The following is an 11,657-nucleotide window of genomic DNA, read 5'->3' on the forward strand; positions in this document are numbered from 1 at the left end:
TGTGTGAATGATGGATAGTGTGTGAATGATGGAGAGGCAGAGTGCTGTTGCGTTTTTGAGGGTCAGTGTGTGTAACTGAGGGTGAGTCGTTGAGGGTGAGTGAGGGTGATGTAGAGTGAAGGTGAGGGTGAGGTGTTGAATGTTATTGAGGGTGAGGGTGAGGTGTTGAGGGTGAGTGAGTGTGAGTGATAGTGAGAGTGAGTGAGGGAGTGTCATTGAGGGTGATGTTTTGAGGGTGAGGGGGGGGAGGTGTTGAGAGTGACTGAGGGTGAGGTGTTAAGGGTGAGTGAGTGTGAGGTGTTGAGGGTGAGTGAGGCTGAGTGAGGGTGAGTGAGGTGTTAAGGATGAGATGTTGAGGGTGAGTGATGGTGATGTTGAGTGTAGATGAGGGTGATGTGTTGAGTGTGAGTGAGGGTGAGGGTAAGGTGTTGTGGGTGAGTGAGGGTAAGGTGTTGAGGGTGAGTGAAAGTAATGTGTTGAGTGTGAGTGAGGGTGAGATGTTGATGGTGGGTGTGGATGAGGCGTTGAGGGTGAGTGAGGATGCTGGGTGAATGAGTAGTTGAGGATGAGGTGTTGAGGGTGAGTGATGTTGAGGGTGAGTTAGTGTTACGGGATGATGGTGTGAGGGTGAATGATGGTGGGCAAGTGTGAGTCTGTGAGACTTTTTGAGAATGTGTGTGGGTGTGTGCGGATGTGTGATTGTTTGTGAGGGCGTGTGTGTGTGAGGGTGGGGGTGTGTGAGTGTTGGAGCATGTGCAGGTGTTTTTTAGTGGTCATGAAGGTGAGTGTGGGTGAGGGTGGGTGAGTGTGAAAGAGGGTGAGGTGTTGAGGGTGAGTGAGCGTGAGTGAATTTGAGGGTGATAGTGAGTGTAGATGAGTGTGAAGTGTTGAGGGTGAGTGAGGGTGAGGCTAAGGTGTTGTGGGTGAGTGAGGGTGAGGTGTTGAGGGTTATTGAGGGTGAGTTGTTGAGGGTGATTGAAGTTGAGCGTGATTGCGGGTGAGATGTTGAGTGTGTGTGACTGAGGGTGAGGGCTTGATGTTGAGTGATGGTGAGGGTGAGTGAGGGTGTGGAATTGTGGGTGAGGTGTTGAGGGTGAAGTTAGTGAGGGTGAGGTGTTGAGGGTGAGGGTCTGAGGGTGAATGAGGGTGAGGTGTTGAGGGTGAGTGAGGGTGATGTAGTGAGGTCGCACTCTGATGTTTATTTTTAGTCTGACTTGGCTTAGTCTTGTGTTTTTGGGACCCGTATGTAACTTTTATCGCCGCGATGCTTTTTTTAAATTTTGTTTATTGTTGTAGGGAAAAGTATTATGTATGCACTGTTTATGTTCTCTTTGTGTGTTTTCTTTTTTATATTTTCTTCATTTTAGGGAATGAGCTGCTACGATCGACAGGTAATGACAATTTAATTTTTATAATATTAAAGAGTGTGTTTGTGACTTTTATACTTTTGTTTATGCATTTGCTTATTGTAAAGCTAATGTAATTATTGTCTTAGGTCTCTCTGCTCGCATTTACTTTCTGCCTGGCTTCTTGCATTAGATTTGTTTTTTTATTTTATCAATGGCTGCTATTTTGGTGTATTTGTTGCCATGGATTGAGTTCCGTTTTGCCGTACGTGTTTTTTGGTTGTACTTGGCTTGTATTTAGTATTTTTCTCTTCCAAGGGATCCCTGAAGTCCATTTCTGCAGCACGCAGCAATTGCACATTATTAACATTCGGCGCCCCCACAGTAGCATTTAGCAACATCACATTATCACTCTTGCCCACTAGAGCCGTATTTAGTACACCCCCAGTGTCATTTAGATATAGTACTGCAGTACTGTACAGCAGCAAAGCATGCTTCTTTTGCTGTAATTGTGTGTGGAACGTAAAAAAAGTTGTCCTAAAGCGTGCACTTCTGGCTGGTGGTGTGTGTGACTGTTGAAAGCGTGGACTGATGCCTGTTTGTGTGCGTGTATGCATGGTGAAAGGATGCACTGCTGACTGATGTGTGTGTACGCCTGTTGAAAGTGCCCATTGCTATCTATTGGTGTATGTGCCTGTTAAAAGAGCACATGTTTTGATTGTATGACATTTGCCTGCTGAGTAATGCTGTAGTGGTAATGAGTGGTGCTGTGGTGGTAAATGTTTGTGTGTGGTTGTAGTGTGATAGTGTGTTTTTGTTGAATGATACTGTTTTGTTGGTGTAGAGTGATGTTGGTGTGTTGCTGAGTGATGTTAGTGTGGTGCTTAGTAATGGTGTTGTTGTGATGTGGTGTTCTGTGCTAGTGATGAGTGGTGCTGTGTTGGTGTTTAATAATTACCAGCACAGCATATCTCAGCACCACAACAGTTGCACTTCTCCCAACAATGGCATCACTGATGTCCACGAATGCAACACGCAGCAATTCCACTTTATCATTCTGCACCCCCACAGTACCATTGAGCAACAATACAGCATCACTCTGCACCACCACAGCCCCATTTAGCTCCTGAACAGTCTCATTCATACATACTACAGCAGTACTGATGACTGTTGTGTATATACGCCTGGTGATAGAGTCCATTGATAGGTGTGTGTGTGCTTCTTAAAAGAATCTATTTTTTAATTGTATGAAGTTTGTCTGCTGAGTAATGCTGTAGTGGTGATGAGTGGTGCTGTTGTGGTAAGTGTTTTTGTGTGTAGTTGTAGTGTGATAGTGTGTTGTTGTTGAATGATGCTGTTGTGGTGGGGCAGAGTGATGTTGGTGTGTTGCTGAGTGATGTTAGTGTGGTGCTTAGTAATGCTGTTGTTGTGATGTGTTTTTCTGTGCTAGTGATGAGTGGTGCTGTGTTGGTGTTTAATAATTACCACTACAGCATAACTCATCACCCCAACAGTGGCACTTCTCCCAACAACGCCATCACTGATGTCCACGAATGCAACACGCAGCAATACCACTTTATCTTTCTGCACCCCCACAGTACCATTGAGCAACAACTCAGCATCACCATGCACTACCACATCCGTCTTTCGCCCAACAACAGTCTCATTTATACTTACTACAGCAGTACTGATGACTGTTATGTGTGTATGCCTGGTGAAAGTGCCCATTGATAGCTGTTGTTGTGTGTGTGACTGTTAAAAGCGTACAACTTTTTATTGTATGACCTTTGTCTGCTGAGTCATGCTGTGGTGGTGATGAGTGGTGCTGTGGTAGTAAGTGTTTGTGTGGTTGTAGTGTGATAGTGTGTTGATGGTGAGTGTGGGTGAGGTGTTGAGGGTGAGGGGATGATGGTGTGATGGTGACGGTGTGAGGGTGAGGGTGAGTGATTGTTGGCGCGGGTGAGGCTCTGAGGCTTATTGAGAATGTGAGTGGGTGTGCGAGGATGAGGGTGATGTGTTGAGTGTGAGTGAGGGTGAGGATGAGGGTGATGTGTTGAGTGTGAGTGAGGGTGAGGGTAAGGTGTTGTGGGTGAGTGAGGGTAAGGTGTTGAGGGTGAGTGAAAGTAATGTGTTGAGTGTGAGTGAGGGTGAGATGTTGATGGTGGGTGTGGGTGAGGAGTTGAGGGTGAGTGAGGATGCTGGGTGAATGAGTAGTTGAGGATGAGGTGTTGAGGGTGAGTGATGTTGAGGGTGAGTTAGTGTTACGGGATGATGGTGTGAGGGTGAATGATGGTGGGCAAGTGTGAGTCTGTGAGACTTTTTGAGAATGTGTGTGGGTGTGTGCGGATGTGTGATTGTTTGTGAGGGCGTGTGTGTGTGAGGGTGGGGGTGTGTGAGTGTTGGAGCATGTGCAGGTGTTTTTTAGTGGTTATGAAGGTGAGTGTGGGTGAGGGTGGGTGAGTGTGAAAGAGGGTGAGGTGTTGAGGGTGAGTGAGCGTGAGTGAATTTGAGGGTGATAGTGAGTGTAGATGAGTGTGAAGTGTTGAGGGTGAGTGAGGGTGAGGCTAAGGTGTTGTGGGTGAGTGAGGGTGAGGTGTTGAGGGTTATTGAGGGTGAGTTGTTGAGGGTGATTGAAGTTGAGCGTGATTGCGGGTGAGATGTTGAGTGTGTGTGACTGAGGGTGAGGGCTTGATGTTGAGTGATGGTGAGGGTGAGTGAGGGTGTGGAATTGTGGGTGAGGTGTTGAGGGTGAAGTTAGTGAGGGTGAGGTGTTGAGGGTGAGGGTCTGAGGGTGAATGAGGGTGAGGTGTTGAGGGTGAGTGAGGGTGATGTAGTGAGGTCGCACTCTGATGTTTATTTTTAGTCTGACTTGGCTTAGTCTTGTGTTTTTGGGACCCGTATGTAACTTTTATCGCCGCAATGCTTTTTTTAAATTTTGTTTATTGTTGTAGGGAAAAGTATTATGTATGCACTGTTTATGTTCTCTTTGTGTGTTTTCTTTTTTATATTTTCTTCATTTTAGGGAATGAGCTGCTACGATCGACAGGTAATGACAATTTAATTTTTATAATATTAAAGAGTGTGTTTGTGACTTTTATACTTTTGTTTATGCATTTGCTTATTGTAAAGCTAATGTAATTATTGTTTTAGGTCTCTCTGCTCGCATTTACTTTCTGCCTGGCTTCTTGCATTAGATTTGTTTTTTTATTTTATCAATGGCTGCTATTTTGGTGTATTTGTTGCCATGGATTGAGTTCCGTTTTGCCGTACGTGTTTTTTGGTTGTACTTGGCTTGTATTTAGTTTTTTTCTCTTCCAAGGGATCCCTGAAGTCCATTTCTGCAGCACGCAGCAATTGCACATTATTAACATTCGGCGCCCCCACAGTACCATTTAGCAACATCACATTATCACTCTTGCCCACTAGAGCCGTATTTAGTACACCCCCAGTGTCATTTAGATATAGTACTGCAGTACTGTACAGCAGCAAAGCATGCTTCTTTTGCTGTAATTGTGTGTGGAACGTAAAAAAAGTTGTCCTAAAGCGTGCATTTCTGGCTGGTGGTGTGTGTGACTGTTGAAAGCGTGGACTGATGCCTGTTTGTGTGCGTGTATGCATGGTGAAAGGATGCACTGCTGACTGATGTGTGTGTACGCCTGTTGAAAGTGCCCATTGCTATCTATTGGTGTATGTGCCTGTTAAAAGAGCACATGTTTTGATTGTATGACATTTGCCTGCTGAGTAATGCTGTAGTGGTAATGAGTGGTGCTGTGGTGGTAAATGTTTGTGTGTGGTTGTAGTGTGATAGTGTGTTTTTGTTGAATGATACTGTTTTGTTGGTGTAGAGTGATGTTGGTGTGTTGCTGAGTGATGTTAGTGTGGTGCTTAGTAATGGTGTTGTTGTGATGTGGTGTTCTGTGCTAGTGATGAGTGGTGCTGTGTTGGTGTTTAATAATTACCAGCACAGCATATCTCAGCACCACAACAGTTGCACTTCTCCCAACAATGGCATCACTGATGTCCACGAATGCAACACGCAGCAATTCCACTTTATCATTCTGCACCCCCACAGTACCATTGAGCAACAATACAGCATCACTCTGCACCACCACAGCCCCATTTAGCTCCTGAACAGTCTCATTCATACATACTACAGCAGTACTGATGACTGTTGTGTATATACGCCTGGTGATAGAGTCCATTGATAGGTGTGTGTGTGCTTCTTAAAAGAATCTATTTTTTAATTGTATGAAGTTTGTCTGCTGAGTAATGCTGTAGTGGTGATGAGTGGTGCTGTTGTGGTAAGTGTTTTTGTGTGTAGTTGTAGTGTGATAGTGTGTTGTTGTTGAATGATGCTGTTGTGGTGGGGCAGAGTGATGTTGGTGTGTTGCTGAGTGATGTTAGTGTGGTGCTTAGTAATGCTGTTGTTGTGATGTGTTTTTTCTGTGCTAGTGATGAGTGGTGCTGTGTTGGTGTTTAATAATTACCACTACAGCATAACTCATCACCCCAACAGTTGCACTTCTCCCAACAACGCCATCACTGATGTCCACGAATGCAACACGCAGCAATACAACTTTATCTTTCTGCACCCCCACAGTACCATTGAGCAACAACTCAGCATCACCATGCACTACCACATCCGTCTTTCGCCCAACAACAGTCTCATTTATACTTACTACAGCAGTACTGATGACTGTTATGTGTGTATGCCTGGTGAAAGTGCCCATTAATAGCTGTTGTTGTGTGTGTGACTGTTAAAAGCGTACAACTTTTTATTGTATGACCTTTGTCTGCTGAGTCATGCTGTGGTGGTGATGAGTGGTGCTGTGGTAGTAAGTGTTTGTGTGGTTGTAGTGTGATAGTATGTTGATGGTGAGTGTGGGTGAGGTGTTGAGGGTGAGGGGATGATGGTGTGATGGTGACGGTGTGAGGGTGAGGGTGAGTGATTGTTGGCGCGGGTGAGGCTCTGAGGCTTATTGAGAATGTGAGTGGGTGTGCGAGGATGTGTGAGACTGTGTGAGTGTGTGAGTGTGGATGTGTGTGAGGGTGGGGGTGTGTGAGCGTGTGGGCATGTGAGTGTGTGGTAGAGGTCATGAGGTTGAGTGAGGGTGTGTGAGGGTGTGAGGGTGAGTGAGGATGTGTGATGTTGAGGGTGTGAAGGTGTGTGAAGGTGGGGGTGGGTGAGGGTGCCTGAGTGTGATTGAGGGTGAAGCGTTGAGGGTGAGTGAGGGTGAGGTGTTGAGGCTCAGTGAGGGTGAGGGTGGGTGAGCGTTAGTGAGTGAGGGTCATTGAGTTGATGAGGGTGATGTGTTGAGGTTGATTGAGGGTGATGTGTTGTGGGTGAGTCAGGGTGAGTAGTTGAGGGTGAGTGAGGGTGAGGGTGAGGTGATGAGGGTGAGGGCCTGAGGGTGAGTGAGGGAGGCTGATTGTGGGTGAGGTTTTGAGGCTGCGGGTGAGTAAGGGTGAGGTGTTGAGGGTGAGGGGCTGAGGGTGAATGAGGGTGAGGTGTTGAGGGTGAATGAGTGTGAGGGTGAGTGAAGTTGAGGGTGATGTTTTGTGGGTGAGTGCGGGTGAGTGATGGTGAATGACGTTGAGGGTGATTGAGTGTGAGTGGATGATGGTGTGAGGGTAACGGTGTGAGGGTGACGGTGACTGATTGTGGGTGAGGGTGAGGGTGTGAGTCTTATTGAGAATGTGTGTGGGTGTGTGAGGATGTGTGAGAGTGTGTGAGTGTGGGTGTGTGTAAGGGTGGGGGTGTGTGAGGGTGGGGGCATGTGAGGGTGTGGTTGAAGTCATGATGTTGAGTGAGGGTGTGTGAGGGTGAGTGAGTATTTGTTATGTTGAGGGTGTGAATGTGTGTGAGGGTGGGGGTGGGTAAGGGGGCGTGAGTCTGATTGAGGGAGAAGCGTAGAGGGTCAGTGAAGGTGAGGTGTTGAGGCTGAGTGAGGGTGAGACTTGTTGAGCGTTAGTGAGTGAGGGTGATTGAGTTGTTGAGGGTGATGTGTTGAAGTTGAGTGAGGGTGATGTGTTGTGGGTGAGTGAGGGGGATTGGGTGAGTGAGGGTGAGTTGTTGAGGGTGAGGGGCTGAGTGTGAGAGAGGGATAGTTATTGTGTTGAGGTTTTGAGGGTGAGGGTGAGTGAGGGTGAGTTGTTGAGGGTGAGGGGCTGAGTGTGAGTGAGGGATAGTTATTGTTTTGATGTGTTGAGGGTGAGGGTGAGTAAGGGTGAGGTGTTGAGGGTGAGGGGCTGAGGGTGAATGAGGGTGAGGTGTTGAGGGTCAGTGAGTGTGAGGTCTTGAGGGTGAGTGAGGATGAGTGAGAGTGAGTGAGTGCGGTGTTGAGGGTGAGGTGTTGAGGGTGAAGGTGAGTGAAGGTGAGTGTGAGGTGTTGAGTGTGAGTGTGAGTGCGGGTGAGTGAGAGTGAGGGTAAGGTGTTGTGGGTGAGTGAGGGTAAGGTGTTGTGGTGAGTGAGGTTGAGGTGTTGAGGGTGAGTGAGTTGTTGAGGGTGAGGTGTTGATGTTGGGTGAGGTGTTGAGGGTGAGTGATTGTGAGTTGTTGAGGGTGAGTGAGGGTGAGGGTGAGTGAGCATGAGGTGTTGAGGAAGAGGGGCTGAGGGCGAGTGAGTTGGTGAGGGTGAGTGAGGGTGAGGTATTGATGTTGAGTGAGGGTGAGGTATTGAGGGTGAGTGAGGGTGTTTTTTTGAGGGTGAGTGAGGGTGAGTTGTTAAGGGTGAGTGCGGGTGAGGTGCTGAGGGTGAGTGAGGTTGAGTGAATGGGAGTGAGGGTGACTGAGGGTGTGTTTGGCATATGTGAGTCTTGATCTTGTGTTAATGTTGATTATATTGTAAAATTTTTTTTTTTTAGTATGTTTATACGTTTGTATAAGTATTTAGTGTATGTACTTAAAATGTGTTTTATTTCTGTTCTAGTAAAGGGTATTACGTAATGTATTCCCTTTACGTTTGTTACGTAAGGGATGTTAGCGTTCTATTTTTTTGTTGATGGTGATGTAATGTTGAGCGTTACGTAATTTTTAGCCAATCGCAGCTCTACGTTGTGTGACGTAGCGTTGCATTTGGCGTGCGTCAACGGGGCGTTTTCTACATTGGTGTGAATGTTCGTGCGGTAAAGGTGTGTTATTCCTCCGTGGTTGTTGCTGCGTCGTCTGACTGGTAAGATGTACATTTTTTAACATTGAGTACATGAATTTGAATGTATTAATACTTGTGTGTATATACGTATTATTAATAAAGTTTTATTAGGATGTATGAGTGTTTTATTTGTATTGCGCCTTGTGTATTATCGATTTTTGAGTTACAATATCCTTTAGTACTGTTCTAAAAGATATATGTTTGAAAAATGATTTTCTTTCGAAATGTTACATAAAGCAATGTTTATTTTTGTATGTGTTATGTCTTTGAAATTGCGTCCGTTGTTATTTCGCGCTCACTTTCCTTGTGTTTTGAATTTTTTTTGATCTTTATGCGAATGTTGGCTCGTGTTTAAGTTGATTGTTCGGGATGCATTGACTAATCTTTGCTAGTGTCTTCCTGGTATGTAGTTTCAGTAGTTTCGTTTCGCCTGAGGTGGCACTGTGATGTTTATTTTTCCTCTGACTTAGCTTTATCTTGTGTCATTTGTACCCGTATGTGACTTGTTTCGCCGCTATTCATTTATTTTGTTTGTTGCTTGTTGTAGTTAAAAGTATTATGTATGCACTGTGTATGTTCTCTTTTTTGTGTGTTTTTTTAATATTTTCTACATTTCAGGGAATGAGCTGCTACGATCGACAGGTAATGACAATTTTATTTGCATATTATGAAAGAGTGCCTTTGTGAGTTCTTATACTTTTGTTTATGCATTTCCTTTTATTGCTGTTAATGTAATTATTGTTTTCGGTCTTGCTTTGCTCGCACGTATTATCGTCTGGCTCCTCTCATTAGAGTGTGTTTAGTATTTTATCAATGGCTGCTATTTAGTTTTATTCTTTGGCATGGATTGAGTTCCGTTTTGCCGTACGTGTTTTTCGGTCGCACTTGCCTTGTGTGTAGTAATTTTCTCTTGCACGGCATCCCTTATGTCCATTTCGGCAGCAAAAGCACATTATTAACATTCGGCACCCCCACACTACAATTGAGCAACATGAGATCATCACTCTTTGCCACTAGAGCCGTATTTAGAACCCCCCAGTCTCATTTAGACATAGAACTGCAGTACTGTACAGCACCAAAGCATGCTTGTATAGCTGTAATTGTGTGTGCAACCTACCAAAAGTTGTTCTAAAGCGTGCACTTTGGGCTGGTGGTGTGTGTGACTGTTGAAAGCGTGGATTGATGGCTGTTGGTGTGGGTGTATGCATGGTGAAAGGATGCACTAATGACTGTTGTGTGTGTACGCCTTGTGAAAGTGTCCATTGCTAGCTATTAGTGTGTGTGCCTGTTAAAAGCGCACATGTTTGGATTGTATGTCGTTTGTCTGCTGAGTAATGCTGTAGTGGTAATGAGTGGTGCTGTGGTGGTAAGTGTTTGTGTGTGGTTGTAGTGTGATAGTGTGTTGATGGTGAGTGAGGGTGAGGTGTTGAGGGTGAGGGGATGATGGTGTGAGGGTGACGGTGTGAGGGTGAGGGTGAGTGATTGTTGGCGAGCGTGAGGCTATGAGGCTTATTGAGAATGTGAGTGGGTGTGCGAGGATGTGTGAGAGTGTGTGAGTGTGGATGTGTGTGAGGGTGGGGGTGTGTGAGCGTGTGGGCATGTGAGTGTGTGGTGCTTAGTAATGCTGTAGTTGTGATGTGTTGTTCTGTGCTAGTGATGAGTGGTGCTGTGTTGGTGTTTAATAATTACCACCACAGCATAACTCAGCACCACAACAGTTGCACTTCTCCCAACAATGGCATCACTGATGTCCACGAATGCAACATGCAGCAATACCACTTTATCTTTCTGCAGCCCCACAGTACCATTGAGCAACAACACTGCATCACTCTGCACTTCCACATCCGTATTTTGCACACCAACAGTCTCATTTAGACATAGTACTGCAGTACTGATGACTGTTGTGTGTGTATGCCTGGTGAAAGTGGCCATTGATAGCTGTTGTTGTGTGTGTGACTGTTAAAAGCGTACATGTTTTTATTGTATGACCTTTGTTTGCTGCAGTGGTGATGAGTGGTGCTGTGGTGGTAATTGTTTTTTGTGTGGTTGTAGTGTGATAGTGTGTTGAGGGTGAGTGAGGGTGAGGTGTTGAGGGTGAGTGAGGGTGAGGCGTTGAGGGTGAGTGAGATTGAGGGTGAGTCAGTGTGAGGCGTTGAGGGTGGGTGAGGCTATGAGGGTGAGTGAGGCGTTGAGGGTGAGTGAGGGTGAGGTGTTGAGGGTGATTGAGGATGAGTGAGAGTGAGGGTAAGTAAGGGGTTGAGGGGGAGGTGTTGAGCGTGATTGAAGTGGTGTTGTGGTGGTAAGTGTTTGTGTGTGGTTGTAGTGTGATAGTGTGTTGAGGGTGAGTGAGTATGAGGGTGAGTGAGGGTGAGAGTGAGTGAGAATGAGGGGGAGGTGTTGAGGGTGAGTGAGGATGAGTGAGGGTGAGGAGTTGAGGGTGAGTGAGGGTGAGGGGCTGAGGGTGAGTGAGGTGTTGAGGGTGAGGTGTTGAGTGTGATTGAGGATGAGTGAGAGTGAGGGTGAGTGATGTGTTGAGGTTGACTGAGGGTGAGGCGTTGAGGGTGTGTGAGGGTGAGGTGTTGAGGCTGAGGGTGAGGAGCTGAGGGTGAGTGTGGGTGAGGCGTTGAGGGTGAGGCGTTGAGGGTGAGTGAGAGTGAGGTGCTGAGGGTGAGGGTGTGAGGGTGAGTGTGGGTGAGGCGTTGAGGGTGAGTGAGGGTGAGGTGTTGAGGGTGATTGAGGATGAGTGAGAGTGAGTGTGAGTGAGGATTTAAGGGTGAGGTGTTTAGGGTGAGTGAAGTGTTGCTGTGGTGGTAAGTGTTTGTTTGTAGTTGTAGTGTGATAGTGTGTTGACGGTGAGTGAGGGTGATGTTTTGAGGGTGAGGGAGGGTGAGTGAGTATGAGAGTGAGGTGTTGAGGGTGAGGTGTTGAGGGTGATTGATGATGAGTGAGATTGAGGGTGAGTGAGGAGTTAAGGGTGAGGTGTTGAGGGTGAGTGAAGTGTTGCTGTGGTGGTAAGTATTTGTTTGTTGTTGTAGTGTTATAGTGTGTTGACGGTGAGTGAGGGTGAATGAGGGTGAGGTGTTGAGGGTGAGTGAGTATGAGGGTGAGGTGTTGATGGTGAGTTGTTGAGGGTGAGTGAGGATGAGTGTGGGTGAGGTGT

Source organism: Lissotriton vulgaris, chromosome 12, assembly GCF_964263255.1.
Source record: "Lissotriton vulgaris chromosome 12, aLisVul1.2, whole genome shotgun sequence".
Taxonomy (NCBI): domain Eukaryota; kingdom Metazoa; phylum Chordata; class Amphibia; order Caudata; family Salamandridae; genus Lissotriton; species Lissotriton vulgaris.